General features: G+C 28.0%; 1 long non-coding RNA gene and 1 pseudogene across 1 annotated transcript; both read right to left on the bottom strand.

Annotated features, from left to right (window-relative positions):
• Positions 1-15,378: 15,378 nt before the first annotated feature.
• LOC116766352 (cytochrome P450 CYP12A2-like) lies at positions 15,379-17,136 on the bottom strand (annotated as a pseudogene).
• A 250-nt stretch (positions 17,137-17,386) lies between these two features.
• LOC133319240 (uncharacterized) lies at positions 17,387-18,362 on the bottom strand. The gene is made up of 3 exons (XR_009752920.1): positions 17,966-18,362; positions 17,744-17,877; positions 17,387-17,499 (listed from the first exon to the last, which is right to left on the bottom strand). It is a non-coding gene; the product is annotated as an uncharacterized LOC133319240 (long non-coding RNA).
• Positions 18,363-19,465: the final 1,103 nt, after the last annotated feature.

The following is a 19,465-nucleotide window of genomic DNA, read 5'->3' as shown; positions in this document are numbered from 1 at the left end:
ATCGGACAAACGCTGTCATTAATGACTACTTCACGCCGATCATCTGTGAGAGGGTGGTACTTTCCTGGTCGAGCCAGTTTGAGCTGTAGTTATTTGACCACAGCTAGGCTCTACCACCTATAAAAAAAAAGGTAATGTCACAACCTATCAATAAGAAGTCTTCAATATAAGTTGAAAGTAATTAAGGTTTTGTTTTAGGGCAATCATTCGTGGTACAACAAATAATTGCCTTAAAAATTATTAAGTAATATTATATATTTCTTATTTAAAAAAAATAACAATATTGTGTCTCTGTTTATTGTTTTCTGATGAGAAATCCACTTTAATTAACATATGAAATAAAAACAAATAACTAAAAAGTTGTTATTTTATGGATCGTGAAATGAAGGATTTTTAATTTATTTTTATGATATTGTAATATATTTGTATGCCACGATTTATAACAAGTAGGAAGTTAAGTTTTTTTTTTATCTTCTCATGTATTATTTGTCTCTTTTGTTCCGTCTCGTTTATTACCAATTTTATTTTTTTATAACGTTCTTAGAGTCTGAAGTATAATATTTTTGTCTTTTATTTTTTATAATACAATACTACCTTTATATAAAATCAAAATAGAATGAATCCAATGACTACAATTATAACGTCAACTATGAAACCTAGGAACGAATATAGAACCTAATTTATGTTAAAATAATTTTATCAAAATAATTAAATACCTTTTGCTGAATTCCTGTTGTAACGGTTATTAGGTTATATTCAAAGATTTTATTGATGATAAGGATCATTGATTTCATTCTGAAGGATGGTTAAAGAAATATTGAACAGTGATGGAAAAGTGTCTACAGTTACAATTTAAATAATAATAATATTATTTTATGCAATTTATATTATTGCATTGAAACCGGAACTAACCGGAGTATTAAAACGTTACTACGTCCTGATATTATCATTTAAAAATATTATATAATATTTATTCCAATAAATTGTGATCTCATTAGGACATAAAATGGTAATAACCAAAACTGTATAAATTATGCACGATTTACGTGTGATTACCTGTTTTAATTTTATACTAATTCACAATTTTTCAATTAAACCATATATCTATGAAAATTTAATAAAAGTATTTTTTTGCGTGAGAAACAGCTGTCATAAATTTTAGTTTTATACTGCTAGAATATAAATGAAATTACAATTTAGAAAAGGCTCGACTCTGAGAAAGGCATCTTTTGTGCTAAAATAGAAAATACTCTGGAATTAACTATTTTAATTCTAAAAGTTTGTCATTGGATAGTATTCATTAATAAGTAACTAAGAGAAACTAAAAAGCCAATATTGTTTATGAAATTTAAAAGAATAGTTTCAGAATACTAAAAAGTTTCAATAAAATGACCCAAATATTCTATATTTGCTCTATGATTATAAGAGTAAATTTCTATCCTGTATTTTGTCTTAATTGTTAACTTCAAAGAAATGTCTAGTAAGAAGTGATAGTAATTAAAACCTCTTTAAAATTTAAGTACCCCTTTGTAAATTAAAAAAGTTTATCAGAAAAGTTTAAAGCAACTGTCAGCTGAATTCCGATATTCATGTGGAAAAATAAATATCCTTTCACCTCAAACATAAACATTTTGTCAGCCCCTTCACGGGTTAAATTCAATATATAGGGAGTTTTTCGCGATTATTTTTGGAGAGAAGAAAAACAAGAGGTGCTAACAATTTTAAATTTGAATTAAATTCATCTCCGTGTCTTTAAATTTATATATATTGGTAATATTAGTTTTATATTTATTATTAAGATAAAAAAAAACCTTTTTTTTTTAATTAACTTATCTTCTATTTAATAGCCTCCACTTTTTATTTGTTAATTTACCTAATGAGAAAAACAAGGCTTATATTGAGATCTAAGATTTTCGCGAGTTTATTTCATTTAAATGAAACTAATATTTCGTCTGCCCGTGATCACGGTTGTTGAAAAGTAACCGAAACGTCGGGAGTATGTAGTTTTTTACAAAAATAAATCAGGCGTAGTTTTTCCGAAAAATATTAGTTTCATTTAAAAGGCTTATATTAATTACAATAACGTACCTGAAGCGATTAAAACAATTTGCCAGAATCGTTTCCATTGTTTTTGAATAGAGTGTATAATTTAGAACTACTTTATATAACGAGATAATAAAAATCCTAAAAGGAGAGAAATAACATGAACCAACATACATTTTTTAAATATTACTCAGATATAAAGGAAATAAGAAAACTGCACCGGAATCTTATTGTAATTATTCTGGACAGTGATATAGTTACCTTTTTTATTTTAATTTATTGGTAAATAAAATAAGACTAAAAGTTTTATTCTACTTCATGTCGTTCTTTATCTAATATTTTATAAGTTATTTGGTATTCACAGAAACCGATACTAACGAATTAGTAAGGATGGACTTACGACTCTTATAAGTAAACTTTCAAAAGCGATCTTAATAAAGTGACAACGGCCATTTACATCAATTAAAATGGGGGAACATACAAAAAAGAGATACCCACGAATTGACTACCTTCTCCCTTATTGAGGTCGGTTTAAGGGAAAATGCAGTCATAACTGCTTTACTCGAACCTGCTTATTAGTAAAGCATAAATTCATTTGCCAACTTGTTTGTATTATTATATTTTCTTTTTGAAAACTATTTCTTGTGATAAAACAATGTTTATTAAAATAATATAATTTAATGTAGATTAGTAACGTAGACAAGATTGACTTTAAGAGATTGATTAAATCATTCTTAGAAATAAAGACGTGTTAAGTAGTTTACGACTTTGTAGAGACGAAACCACCCACCATTCCATGGAATCACCGTGCGGCTGCTGGGTCCATCGCGTTGAAAGGAGAGGAGCTTCAATAATGCAGGCACTATATATACTATAGGACGGGCGATCCAGGTGAAAGTTTAAGGTGCCCCTATCTAACGCGCCATAAACGCTCACCTTCACAGCCCAAGCTCCTCTCTCTACCTAAGCATATTTGACACGAACCTATTAGGGTTGCCTTCGACGCAGGTTCCAAGAATGAACTGATGTTTTTTCTTTACAAGCCAAAGTCTTTAAGTAGGTTGTAGAGAGATGTCGCCGTTATACCTCTCGCTCCCACTTCTACCGCGTACAAATTAATAAAGAACCGCGTACAAATTTTTTAAGTGAGTTCGTAATTCTTGTTGACTTTGATAGTATGGTGTTTGGGGATGTTGGTTTCCAAAGGAACCGTGAGCTCTATTAGCACAACGCGCCTCAAATTCGCGAATAAAAAAATATGTCCGGTCTGGACGCCGACACACAAATATCCTCTGGGATTTTATATTGTTTCTTATACATATCCATCATTATAGTTCAATCCGAAGCCGCCTTAATGATAGAGTAAGGCTTGACGTTTGATTTTGTAGCTCTAGTGTCTTCTTTTATAAAACCTATTAATTGCTGGTTTGTGGTTATTTCTTTTTGTGCTCTGGCTACCGAAAGACCACCACTTCAGGTATAATTTCTAAAACCCAATCGTTATGACGCGAGTATTGACCGCTATCAAGGAGTTGAATTGAATTAAGTTATGCCATTTTACTGCTAATGGGATGCAAAAATCTCCTATGTGTAACCACACTTGGTACATTTCAAAACTTATTGCACGGCTCTTTTATTAAGAATTCTCATCTTTCCGAATAAAAGACTTTAATAGGTCGGTGGCCTTCTTACTAGATCTGAACCCTACTCTGTTATTTTGTGCTCCTATCATAAACTGTTTATGGAATTGAAGTTTTACGTCTAGTTTTGGGACATCCTCGTCTTTTGCGAGATGTGTAACGACATCATCATGGGATTACCCCAGGATATGTCTCTTGGGAACTCTTAGGTGTTTATAGAGCTACGATGTCATTTTCAGATTCATCCCAATTTTTTTGTGGTCCTAAATGAAGCTGCAAGTCAGTTGGCGACTTTAGACGATTTTCTCTTATTTCCTCTTTTTTTGGTGGAATGCCGCGGAAGTCGAAACGAGAAATTTCAGGTTTTTTTCCTTCAGGATCTTTATACAAACTGATACTTTTGTGCACTTCATATGTACGTTTAAAATGGTTCTAAATTTGTTCGTTGGTCAAGAGAAGCTTTCCGCTCTCTTTCATTGAAATGATTTTAGAATAATCAAAAGGTTCTTTATCAAAATCTACCTCATGTTTTGCCCGTCAAAATAATTTTGATATTGTGTGGTTTACGCCGATATTCCTTGAATTATTTTTAGAATTGACTTAATCATTTTTTTGTTACTAGTATATTAGATTTTAAATGACTCTATTTGAGTTCATAATTCATTTTGAATTGAAAATAAATATAGCTACGCCTACGAAATTGAGTACGTCGATTAGTAGTTATTCTATTATATTGTTGTAAAATCGAGATCGAGAGCACAACAATTAAATTAACATATGAATATACAACAATTAAATTAACATACGAATATTCAGGAAGATAAATTAGTTAAGGAATAAACCTTAACTGATTGTAAGTAATAACTAACTAAGTAATTTATTATTAAATGAATTCCTTAGTCAAATTTAAACGTAGATAATAATAAATATAATATTTCTTTTACTACAATTTGTTTCCTGAACATAAACGATATTTTCGCTAAAAAATTCCAAGTCGTTTTTACAATTTATCAAAGCTATGGCTTTGTATAAAAAGAAAATACGAAAAACATTCGAATATTTCAGTGGTACTAAGTAACAAAGTATATGAAAACCTTCGTCTTTATAACATTTGAATGATAGGACTTTGAGTATTTAATATTTATCTAATGAGGTTACACTGTTTGTTTTGTAATCACGTTTATCAAGCTGAATTAATCTTTTAAATTACATTAATCGAAAAAAATACTATCTCTTTTAAAATTAACTAATAACCTCTAAAAATAAAAATTTTTGATTCATAAATATCCAATAAATTTAACAATCTGTCATAAAAATATATGAGAGGATGAAATATAGAGAGCTTGTTAAAAGTTTGAAAGTACTGTTGAGCTTTAGTCCAATTTATTTCGCTTTGCAGTGACAATTTTTCTTAATACTTTGCTTTGCGTTTGAATAAATATGATTATTGCAATTTAAAATTGAATACATGTACTTAATTTTTACGTTAAAAAAGAAAAGAGTGAGAATTTTTCAAAATATTTTTTATCTATTTATCAATCCAAATTAGTGCATAAATCACATGCCAGGAAATAATTCAAGTGAATATTTCAAAAGCATATTTACAGATTAAATCACGGTATTTACTAATTTAAATAACAGATTTTTCGCTATTCGCAAATGAATACTACATAAAATAAATAATTTAAAAGTTAAATTACATCAATACAAATCAAAAATTGAAAGGAAATATTTAAAAAAGGATTTGAGTTATTCTCAGTAAATCTTTTACACTCGATTCTCTATACAAGGATTCCATTAAAAATGTTTAGTACACCTTGGCTTCATTCATTCAATTTCGGTGGTGCTTCATGGGGATGTCTTATACCTAACCATGCATTAGAATACATATTAAAAGTAGTCATAAAATGTAAAAAAAAATACTTATATACACATAATGCAAGTTAAATAAAATCTTCAAAAAAGCGATTTATTTTATGTTCCTTCAGACATTTTGATGCAAACGAAGGAATTCTGAGCAGTTAGAAAGGTATTGCAGATTCTTAGGCTGTTATGTTGACGAGGGAGTTTCAGCAAGTTTAGTATTGTATTTATGACAACTATCAATTTTATTTTTGAATTTCTTGTGACAGATAGTGAAGTTTTTCGTTAATAATCTGTTAAAATAAAATATTACTGATTCAATGACATGACCTACTAAAATAATGATATATTAATGATATATTTTATATGAACTGTAACATATAAATGACAATAATTTTATGAAAAATTGTGAAATTGATCATTGTTGTCGTGGACAATAATGTCCGAATATATAAATTTACTATTTGAAAATTCAAATTTTAGGTTAAATATATTTAACAAACCAGGAAAATAAAATAAGTTAGTTAATTGAAAGTATCTTTTTCATATTAATTGAAACCATTTTATATAAAAATTACGATGTAACGGATAAAATTACAATATGAAAGAATTCGCCCAAAAATGCAGTTTCGCCAGACTATGTTTATATTTGTTAACATTTTTAAAATAATTAAGGAAAGGTTAAAAATGATAAATGAATAAGATAACGATTTTAAGGTTTTTTTATGATATATTTGGAAAGACGCCACGCTCAATATTATAAAACTTAAGTTAACAAAGTAGGCTAAAAAAAGTATTCTTTATATAAAGATCGTTACTATGACTCATTAAATAAAAAAAAAATATACGACAGAAGCATAGAGTAGTCAGTACTCTCGCATAATCTTCTTGTTTAATTAAAATGATAAAGAAAAAAATTATTCCCAGACTACAAAAAAAAAAAAAACACTAATAGCTGTTTAAAACTTAAAGTTTTTCTACTAACCGAATATTCTTTACATTAAGTTTGGGCCGTCAATCTTTCTGTCCTCAGAGGCCGTATTTGAGATGAAGATGGATAGCTTCCAACTAAATATTACTTTTCCCCTCGCTACTTCTAATTTCAAGAGAAACAATTGATTTTTATCGTTCCTTAAAAGACTTTTTATTTAAGATTTTATTGGAAGATTTAATTTGCATAGATTTTCACGTTTTTATTAATTAAGTTGATTTTATTATTATGAACTCAAACATGGAATATCGATAATCATTATAATGAAAATATTGATATGTAAATGAATTGATTTCTTAAATAACATAACAATTACAAGGGTATAACTGTTGTGAGATCGTTTTGAATCAAACAAATAAGAACCACTACAACGTATTAAACAGTCGAAAGATGACAATGTTTTTGTTAGAATATTCAGTCATCCGACAAGACATACATAGGTCACTAAAAGTTAAGATAAAGCGAGATACTTGTTTTCTATTTTAGTTTTTTACTTATATACAAATATTTTAGACGTGTTTTTTACAATAAATTATAAAACACATATTAACGGACTTCGTTAAAACTGAAATTAAATAACATTGCATTATCAAAGAACAATAAGTTTCTCCTTGTTTTAGAACAGACTTGAAAGAAAGAATTATACTCTTACGTCAGTCCCTTGTCAGGCCTTTGTTTTCACTACGATATTTCTGACGTTTCGATAATTTTATTATGATTATCTTGATCCCTGTTTTTCCTTAAGAGATTAAAAAAAATGGAATGCTGTACAAAAATAACTAATTATATATGTAGCAGAACCAGTACCCAAAATAGTACATTTATATTTAAAACGTAGTTGATGTATTTCTAGGAGTAGAATTTAATGTGAATTTTTAATATAAATTTAAGATTTCCGTCGTATATTTTTAAATAAAGCTATGGTTTTCGTTAAAAAGTGTTCACGATTGCTGTAAATTAACCGAAATGTAGGATAAAATTTAATACATCACCTTGAATAAAATATTTAAAAACCATAGTTTTTAGATATATTACTTTTACTAAATTTGTGTAATAACTTATTATGTTAGCCCAATTTAAAGTATAAAGTACAGGTCGGGGCCTTTATCATAAATAGTAAATACAAATATAATTCTAGAGTTTGGTCAATGAATCCAAACGACGCTGGTATAAGTTGTTTTCAACAGATTTATCGAAAAATAAAGATAAAAGTGAAGTTACCCCTAAGTCAGATTATTTTCTATTGATTATAACATATGTAATTCCCCGAATATTGGATGTTGTTAGTTTTACTTTCCTCGTATAACTTGACATGGATATATTGAAATAAGTGGAATTCACTCTTTTTTACGTCGAATACGAAGAGAAAATCTATACGAAAATGAAAACTTTGATCATAGAAAAAAAATTCAATGAAATTTATTTGATATTTGAAATATTTTTAAAATTTTCTGTAAACTGTGAAGTTTATCTTCAATCCATCATCTACTTATGTTTAAATATTTAAAAGATTAATTGTATAGTTAAAATATTTCACCATTTTATTTTTTTAAATACAAACCGAACTAAATCTATTCGCAGAATCAATCAACGAAAACGAAGCTATGTTTTCAGGTCTACTGATCCATTTAATAGTGCTTGTCTACTTATGGGCACTAGAAATACAATCAAGGTCACATTAAATTATTCTTTCACATTTTGCAACGTTTACTATGAACATTATATTTTATATTCATCTTTATAATTATTTAAATGAAACTAATATTTTTCGGATAAACTACTCGTGTTTTATTTTTGTAGACGAGGGTAGACGAGATGCCCGTGATCACGGTTGCTGAAAAGTAACCGAAACGTCGGGAGTATGTAGTTTTTTACAAAAATAAATCACGCGTAGTTTATCCGAAAAATATTAGTTTCATTTAAACGAATAAACTGGCGAAAATTTTAGATATCATTATCTTTATAATTATCCAAATCATATATTAATGTAAAAAAAAATGTGTATGCAAATGATTAAACACACTTAATATAATCTTTTAGTGATTGTCTAAACGGAATGAAAATTTATAAATATTTTTTATAGATATAATGTTATTTATTGTAAATAAACTCTGCAACACATTATTTATGTGTTATTCAGAAAATCAATCATCTTTACTTAAATGAATCGGCTTCTCAAACAAGACCCATTCAGCGTAAGAATTAGCAATGAAATCAATCGTTTGAAATTCTCTTTATGATTTTTTTTTAGTTATCTTCATAATGGTTTTCCTTATTCCTAATAATATATTAAATTTAAACTTGGTAATCCTACTAATAATATAAATCCTACTAAATAATATAAATGCTAAAGTTTGTGAGAATGTGTGGAAATTTAATCTTATTTCACCCAAAAAAAATCTAAACAGATTTTTATCAAAATTCACAGTAATGTAGCTTAGACATCGGATTAATTCGATTATCTCTGTTGCTTTAATCGGCCCCCTAATTCGATTATCTATTGCTTTAACACACTCACTACATTTCTCCCTGATCCCAATTCCGAAGTTTATGCTGACGAAATTGCGGACAAACACTAGTCACCACTAGTGATGAATTTAATTTCAGCACTAATGATTGATAAGTAATTGCATGTAAATGGCACTCTAATAACACTGTCAATAACTTCATTAGTCTTTAAATCAGGAAAGCTGAATAATACCATTTTGAATAATACAAAATAATAGAATTCTTTTTTGTTTTAGAAACGTTTGTTTGAAAATGCAACCGATCTTAATTTCGATGCAAATGTCGGATGCACAAAGCTTGTTATTATTGGCTTTCAGCGATATTTACAATTTAAATTTCCCTTTACTTCGTGACAAAAAGAACTGAAACTATTCTTTGGTGTTTTTTAACATCGATAAATAAATTTGTATTTGTGGGTATTTGTAAAACAGTATTATTTTGATAAAGAAAATATTATTAATCTTATAAATGCGACAGCTTTGCGATTCTGTCTGGATGTAAGTACATTTATTTATCCTTTAAGCAAAATCTACAAACAGTTACTTCAAAATGACACTCACGTTTAAAAATTATTGTACTATTACTTTTCATAATGTGTTTTACCTGTAATAATGTATGTTTCAAATTGTCCAATAAATTGTATGCGGCGCACAATGTTCTATTTTCTTACCGTCCGATAGTTTATTGTCGTGTAATGTATGTGTTATGTTATTTTTAATTTAAATATACATATTAGTATACATACATAGTATAAATGAATTATTAGACAATTGAAGATAACTTGTATAACACATTAATGTTAATTTTAATTTCACTTGACAAAACCCAAAATTACTTGTTCATGCAATCGTTGATTTGCTATATTTAATAAACATTTTAAATTGTAATTTTATTTTAATTTAAATATTTGTTCTATCTACCAAAGGTTTCCCAATATTGTAAATATTTTCTTTTTAAAACTCTTATGTTTAGATGACGCTGAGTTACTTTATGGTAAATGACAGCAAGGGGATTATTATGGGTACAAATTCCAGTAAGCTTTGCGTATAAGTCTTACTAAGTTTGCTAGCGGCTTTGCGTCGCGGTAAACGCCATTGGACTTTTCTTAAAAGCACCGTATGCACTCTTCTTTCGACGTCTTATAGTATAAGTTGTCATCTGTTATATTTTTTTATAATAGTGAAAACTTTGTAACGACTTTGTTTATAGAAAATGTAAGTTATGAAAGGATAATTAATATTAATTACAACGGCATAGTATAATTAATTATAAATAAATTGATACCTTCCCGTCAAATTTCAATGTAGATATACACATCAACTGTTAATTTAATGAGGTTAGATAATTTTCTACCTTAGTTTAGCACCAAATTGTTATCCCTTAGAAGTAATTACTGGGCCTAAGCGAGGATTAAACAGGCTTGATAAAAGAAAAAGGTAAGTATTGTATTTTCTGCAGTGTAAATAAATATATACAATACTAAGTGCTAGCCATGGCTTCGCACGGGCTCTTTACAAAAAAAATAAAGTAGCCTATTTAATTTTGCGAATAATTAAACTTATATTATGATAACTTTAAAACGGTAGGCCCGATTTAAATGATCTAAAAAGTAATTTACAGATACTGAGGTATGCTTGAAAATGAAGTAATTTAAATTGATAAGACTTTATACCGTATTTATATAAATAGCTTTCCAATAAAGACTTTGGGAATGCCAATTTTTTAAAGTTTTAAATTGGATATAGTATGTTATCCTTAAGGTATAGAGATACGCCACCACGGGTTTTTCTGTAGACCTATATAAGATACATAATTCTACCATATCTTATTTTGTTATATCTCAAAGACAGCGTTTTCATTAAAGGCTCTCCGGCGGCTCATGTTTTCCCGACATCTTCAACAAATATCGTTAATTTACAAACAAGTATTAAAAAAAATTAACTAATTTATACTAAAACCATCCTCGACAATCACCCTATCGAGTGGTGATGACAGGTGTCTGATAATCGGTGCAGTAGTTTTTCCGTTTATCGCGAACAGACCGACAGACAAACACGGCGAGGGACTTTGTTTTTTAATATGTATTGATGCCATTGATATTGATGATTGATCATTGACTGATTATCAAAGACTTTTACGAGTATACATTTAATTTGATTCGATCACCCATCCAAGACAAGACTACATTGTTTTTTCCTTGACTATCATAATCGTAAAAGATTCGCTAACGCCACTTGACTTTCGAGTATTCCATTAGATTTTCTTTTAAAGTTGTATATAATTTTGTAACAATTTATTCCTTATTAATTTTCATTTCTATCTCGAGACTACTAGCATCAAATATCCAGAGTATTTCATTTAAATAATAACATCATTTTGTAACTCCAAAGCGCTTCATTATTGTTGTTAGAGTCTTGTTGTGAATTAAGTGAAATCTTTAACGAACTTAGGTGATTAATGCTTGAGACAGTTAATGATGGATGTTTCCAAGTCTTATTCAAAGATTTATAAGTACTCGGATGTAGTAATCATTTAGAATTCAATGTATTTAACTATTATTTTACAAACTAAATAATTATTAAACATGATAAGTTATTTTTATTTTTCATATGTCTCCTTTATTCATGTTATATAACGCGTGCACGTGATGCAAAAATTATGTGTTTTTGTGTTATGTTCTGTCCGTTACCTGATTACGCAAAAGCTGCAGAATTATTATGCATGAAATTCGTAATTACTTTGTTATCGGTATGGAATAATAAAAAGTTACTGTTTGTATAGTGATTTAGTCAAAAAAAAATATTTTTTCAATAAATAGGAATCCAAGTCATAAATGAATTAAATTTTTTAAACATATATTAACTATGAGGAGACATCATTTACAGCATTTATAGTATTGTTTACATATACGTATCTAATGACACAAGGTTCAAAATACACACCGCGTATTAATATCTTTATCACGTATAAGCAATAACGCCCTTAATTCCCAATTTCGTAGATAGCTCAAGCGAAATGGATTCCTTTCGTTTGGTTGTTGTCAAGCTTCACTTTTTTCAGAGAGCATTACGTAATGTATCAGTAAGGGTGATTTCTTGAGATTTTATTTTTATACGGGATGTTTTTATTGCGTTGAATGGAGGCATAAAAAATATCGGAAATATATAAATCCTATTTGCAGATTCTTTTTAGTATAAAATTATATTTACCCTTTAAATGAACTATTATAATGTCTTTCACTTTTGGCGAATGATCAATCCATACCCGTGGATATCTTTCATAATAGCATCTCATTTTTACATCAACAATTTTTCTCATAAAATTTAAAAAAATAAAATGTAATCTGAGACACGCTACACTTTATTTCTAGGCCCTAAGTTACAAACAAAAGAGACAGAATTTGAGTACATAAACGTTTTCGGTTATTAACATTAGAATATGATAGTATTTTTACTTTAAAAGATAATAAACCTACTTGAAAAATAACAACTAATTTGTTTTGGCCATTGATCCACTTATTTTTGTTTGTAAGGAAATGCTGTAAAAAAACCAACTTGCAAAGAAATAGCAAAATTGTTATTGATTACATATACTTGTTCTTGTACCAGATCCGAAAGGAAGGTGTGTCCGTAGTATAATGGATCTGTCTTGTCCGTTAGCCACCTTTCCGGAATAAATTCACGGCTCCTCGGATATTGGGATTCCATGAGGCGTTAAATATGGTGAGGATATATGATGCATTGCTGGAATATACTTTATTAATTTATATAAACGATATTTATATATTATAAACGCTACACGTTTATACATCTACATTTTACGTATGTGATAGCCCAAGAGATTAAAATCTTTATTTGTAAGACGCATACTCCCAGCTGATACAGGTAAAAGACTCGTTGATTCTCTTATGCATGCTTTCGGAGACTGCCCTTGTTAAGGTCGCAATAAAAATTCTCCTCTATGTTTAATTTATTATTTCAAGTTACTTGCCAGTAGATAAAGAGCCGCAATTACAGAATTCCAAGGTGAAAATTATTATAAGATTTTAATATACTAATATTTTCCTAATTTGCCGTTTTAACTCCAGCAAACAATATATCACTGACGAAATTTTAGATCTGACTTCTGGCCACCTCTTTCTCGGTTTTCATTTAAACTTATACATAAATTACAAACAGAACTTGAAAATTTTGTTTCACTAAGCTAATTTTCCTTTGTTAATTATAAATCTTATAATTTCAAAAATGATTAGTGTGGTTTTGCGAAGGTTTGGTCAAGAAAATTTAATACAAAGAAATACCTTTCTAAATTACTTTGTAACTCCATACTTTTTTTATGTTTCAGTAATTACAAAACTAAAAAGTCGAGTTTCCAGACATTAAAAAGTCGAGTTTCTCAGTTACTATGACAAAGTTCCAAATACATTGTAAGAGCTCATTTTCTGGAGTCTTCTCGTAATATATTACTAAAACAATAAAGTCTTCGCCCTAGGGCTACTGTTGAAATTGATTCTAAAGCCCAAAGTCTCATTTCGTATGAGAACGAATCTTTTATCATATTATTATTATCTCTTTGTATTTTAAACCAAAAAAATTACCTCAGGTTATATTTTAAATAGAGTTTAAAATTTTTATATAAAATTGATTTTCAATCATATCACGAGCAACTCCGTCGGTAATTTTTTTATACAGTCATATTATATTTTTTATTGCTACATAACAGGATTGAGTAAATTTCTTTTTTTTATATGACTTTGCCTTCGATAAAAAGGTCAAAATGAAGTTCATAATTATTTAAGGGTCACTGTTTAGTTTTATTAGGTTTTTCGTTTAAGTGAATATATGTTGAAACAAACTTATGTATATGTTCTTAAGTGATCTTACTCAGTGAAAAATCTTGTATGTTCCTCAGAGTTTTTTTTATTGTTAAAAGTGCCTTGATTCAAAAAGTGGTAAGAGGCATATAATTTTCAAGATAATATACGATATATTTTTGACGGTATTTCACATTGTATGCTAATAATTAATGATACTATTGTGTAAACTAGTTTTAACTTACTACTTCCACAGTTTCTGGATAGAACAAGTATATTTTTTTTTGTACTGAAATCATTTTCATCTTTACAATAAAATTATTTGTACAATGGACATGAATTGAATGATGGATTAACTTTCATTTATCTCCAGGTAAGTAATGGTGCAACTCTTTAAAAAAGGTAATTGTAGCGGGATCAGGGGTTTTAATTTCACGATCTCATTCTTAAAGTACTATAGTTTCTAGCTCTGTTTTCTGAACATACTTCCTATTTGCATTGTTACGATAATTCTATATAAAAACTCTATCTAATATTGAGAAATCTTAATATTCCGGCGAGAATGATTCGTACCCTTACAAATTTACTCTTTTGAAATTCATTTAGAAGCACGTATAAATTTTCAATCTAGCAGTATTGTAGTCCAAAAATATGACTCCTTGTTGTGCTGTGTACAAATGTTTTATAACTAATGTGAATAGAGTATTTGCTTAAAATATTTGCCAAGTCTGTTATTACATTTACATATTTTTTTATAAATACATATTTCACTTAGTTATATATAAAATAAAAAAAGGATTTTTTTATAAAAATTTTAAATCCAAATACTTTTTTGTGAAATAACCGACGAGTTAATACGTCACAAATTGTGTTAACAACCGACAAAACATAAAGTCAGACAAAAAATCTTTTAAATGCCTTTAACAATATGATCTGGAAAATAATATATATATATATATATATATATTTTTACATAAAATATTTTTTATTACTATAATTCATTGCCACAGAATCGTGTTCCAATATAAATTTATTATTATCATAAAAATGAAATAATTTTTTTATTTGATATTTTTATGCTGTTTAATTTTAATTATCGCTATAGATACATAACTCTGAGGCTTGGCTCTTATGTCTTTCAGTTTTCTTTCTTGGACCAATAATTAGTAAAACCTTTCAGGATTAACACGGATATGTATAACATACAACTTATATTCCTTCTACACATCTTACAGCTACATATAATGCAATGATGTGAATTTAACTTATTCCTGTGAACTTTAAAGCAAACCAAAGCAGAGACTTTACGTGCACTTTGATCTTTTAAATTATTTCGTATTTGAAACTGACTTTTGGCATATCATTTTTGGAAAGGTCATAATTGTATAAAAAAAAAAATATTTTAAAATTAATTTACTATTAAAATTTATGTTTCGCGTTACGAAAAAGAATCATAACTATATATAAATATTTTCATAAATGTTTTAGATCTAAGAAATTGTAGCAAGTATAAGGATAATGTGAAACGCAAAACATGTTTTAAATCTTGGACTTATCTATTAATGATTGTAAAATCCACTAATATTCTTCTGATATATTTAAGGTGAATCAGTTTGAATGTATTTTAACAAACACCAAGATGGGTCAATAGAAGACAAATTAAGATTATAGATTTTCACTTTTAATTATTTTACATCATTAAAAATAAAATTATAAGGTGGTACCATGTAATTAAGAGTGCTGAACTTAAATTTTGGATGAGGAGCAAACTACTCTACATGAAAGTTTTCTATAATTGTCGTTAAAAAAGTTTCCAGCTCCAGATCTGCTACACGACGACCTAAAAACAAAATCTTCTGTTTGCCAGTAATCAAACTTTAAAAACAAAAAAAAAAAAACTAGAAGTCTTCATAGCTCAACAAACACAATAAAAATAATAAAAATCTGATTTTATTATTTATTTATCAATGCAGCTTCTAGTACCGAATCTAAATGGAGTATATGCAAAAGGATGGGCGTTTCCATAACATAGATGATCGTCTTTGTCCACCAGCCATCGTTCCGGTAGAAACTCATTAGGTCTTGGATAGTGGCTATCCATCATTGAAAGGAGTTGATGTCCAAAAAACAAGCTCGTCTGTTAGTTAAATCATAATTAATAGCTTACAGAAATATATTTTAAAAAAGGAATTCTTATATAAAATATACATAAAAAAATATACACCAACAGTTTTTGGGATATCGAAGCCGAGTAAACTATAATCCTTGGTTGTCTTTCTTATGATTCCCATTGTTACTGGTAACATTCGCAAAGATTCTTTTAGACATGACTTTAAATAGTATGTTTTACCCAAACATAGTTCCTCTCTTAATATATTTTGTTAATATGTCTTGTTTTCCTTGATTTTGGGAAAGAAGATACAGCGTTGAAGTTATAGTACTAGGTATCTTTGAAAGCTTGAAATATTGACAAATTTTAAAAATTTAACTTATTTTATTTGCAGGACTAAGAAGTATTATTTTTAATTATCCTTTTACTTACTGTATCCACTCCTCCAAACAGAGTATCTCTAGCCAAAATTACAGCAATTCTTTTATCAATATCGATTAACTTTTCTAAAACTCCCTTTTCTCTATCACCCTTGTAATTATTATTCAAACTCATTGCTTCACTTTCTTCTTGTATTAAACGTTGACTTACTCTATATAGAATGAATCTAAGGATATATAAATTTATAATAACAAATTTTATCACGGTCAGACACACTGAGATACATTAGGAGATCGATGTTAAAGATATAATACCCTTTTTTGCTTCCGGGGTTAAAAGTAATAAATAGTTTGTTCCTTACATTTCTTGATCCTTATAAAGTTTCATAGCTTTCCTGAATGTGGGAATTGAAAAATACCTCCAAAAATTTGGCTTAAAATCAAGTTTATCAACAATAACAAAAAAATCATTAACAATTTGGATGAGACTCTTTTCAAGTTGGGATTAAAGCAGTTGAGTCTTCTACCTAATGTTATGACACTTATAGATTCAAGTGTCCACATGTTCATTTCAATGTTGAACTTATTTTTTATTATGTTTCGTTTGTTACGCCTTAATCTTATTCTGAAAGTTTGCAGAAATTTAAAAACATTACAAGAATTACAATTATAAAAAAAAAACACTTACAAAAAAAAATTGATGAAACATCCGTACAGGAAGTTTGCATTAAGTAGTCTTATTGATAGTTAACATAATTATCTATAAATAACAAATACCTTTTCACCATATCTACTGCAATTTGTTTGATTTCTAGTATGTATAGTTCGATAATGTTTTTTCTTAGTAAAATGGGATTTACCATAGCTCTTAAATTTTTCCAATTTTCTCCCGTGCTGAAAACATTTTGACAAAAATTTTAAGGACTTAATTTATAATATATTTTTTATTGGAATGCATCAACTTAAATGTTATTTAAATATAAACAATATATTAAAATAATTAATCACTAAGAAAAAATATGCAATATTTACTCATTGACAAGGCCAGCTGGTTTTGATAGGTCTCTCCTTTGTTTGCTATAATGTTTTCTGTTATATTCGAGCGACGGAAATCCTGGGCGATTAGGCAGCCAATTTTCTCGTCGGAGTACCTACATAGATACACATAAAAGTTAGACATACTCGAAATTGGTTGAGCAAGTAAAAATATTTTCAGAGAAATAATTTTAATATGATATAAATAAGAACCTTCATTATTTCTTTGAATAACATTTATACTAAAAACTTACTCTTAAAGAAGATTCAATTGTATTATCAATTTGAATAAAAGCTTCAGCTTAAAAAAAGGTTTGACTGATTCCAAACTTAAAAATATATACATATATAATTTCTTACTTGCGCCGAAGCTTCTGCGTCGAAAATGAAGATTATGGGCTCCCGTCCCAGCAGTTTATATAGTTTTACTGTGGGTCCGTAGTTTGAATACAAGTGGTTTTGAAAATCAAAACTACTACATTCATAAAGAGGACCTAATTATCAATCAAGAACAAAAATAGAGCAGTAAATTATTATTATCTTATAATAAAAATTTGTTTAACTATTGTAAACATTACACACTTCCCGGAAGGAAATGATGAAATTGACCAATAATAGGTAATGACGATGGTCCTGGAATGTGGAGCCAACTTTTCGATTTTCCTCTTGTTTGTGATTGGCTTTATGTCCTTGAAATTGTCCTGAGAACTCATTTAGAACAAAATAGTTTTTCGTTTTGTTACTGCTACTATTTCGACATATCTTTTATATCTTAGTAATAAATAGTCACCATGAAGTTCTCGCAATTTGATAATAAGAAATAAACATAATTCTCATCTTAACTTTGTTGGCGGTGGAAGTAATTTTTATTAAAGGCCCCTGGGATCTTGCTCTATTACTATAATTGTAATATAGTGATTGACTTATATTTAATTTTAAAATGAATACACTTGTTAAATGCAATAACTAAAAATGTTTAGAAATGATTAATCATCCTTCAAATGGAATAAAGATGTAGCATACAATACGAAACTAAATAATAAAATATTAATATTCTTTTTATCACAGTAATAAAAAATCTAAAGGAATAAAGTCACAACAAGCATATCATTTGAGTTTATTTCTTTTTAGCTTAGAGTTACTAATTAGAATTATTTTTGAAATTACTATACATTTTTGAACTTTTTTATATTTGTGATTGTGAAGTTTGGAAAGAAAAGAAACTATTTGGATTTTTTAAAACACGATCATTTAATCTAATAGCTTAAAATAAATGAAAGTATTTGTGAGAAATTTATACATAATTTAAATGTGAAGTGAAAAAAAAAAACAACTACATTAACAATCCCATAAAATCTAGTTTTTCAAATCATGTAATTATGTTTCCAATAAAAGTAAAAATCTAAAACCATTAAAGAACTAAAGCATTGAATATTTTACAAAATTTAATGAAATCTAGTGTGACTAAAACTACATATTATTTTGTAAAGCAAGAGTTTGTCTATTCAACTTAATTTATAAATTTTTTTTTACCATCTTCTCACATTTTAAGATAAGGTATAAAATAATAGCTGCCTCACTTTTGTATTACTGTGACCCACATTATCCTTTTTACCGTTTAGCGTGATGTAACAAAAAAAAACCGATATTTTTAAAGAATCTTAAAGTTAATTCTTTATTTAAACTATCGTTGGCTTTTTCAAAAACAAAATTAAAAAAATTATGCAAACCGTGATTACACTGTACGTGATTCCATATATTTATACTATATTTCTTGAAAATATTTTTTTTGTAAAATATTGTAAGATTAACTCCTTTATAAGAAGCTCGAGGACAAAAGTCTAGAATTTGTGACTAGAAGATTAGCTAGAGTAAAAACTTTTTTTATGGACACAGAGTCGGCTCCAAAGATGTGAATATACATTGTGTTTCGCTCTGCTTTGATTTAACAGAATGGTTTTAGCAACTTTCAGAAAGCAAGCCTATTTAGAAATATGCTGTTTTACATACTTAGTGCGGGAGGGATTACAGAAGAAGTAGTATAATATTTTTCTAGAAAATTATTTTTAAGGTTTTGAAGTC

Source organism: Danaus plexippus, chromosome 15 (assembly GCF_018135715.1).
Source record: "Danaus plexippus chromosome 15, MEX_DaPlex, whole genome shotgun sequence".
NCBI lineage: Eukaryota > Metazoa > Arthropoda > Insecta > Lepidoptera > Nymphalidae > Danaus > Danaus plexippus.
Note: the sequence above shows the minus strand (reverse complement) of the source record. Positions and strands in the feature narration are given on the sequence as shown.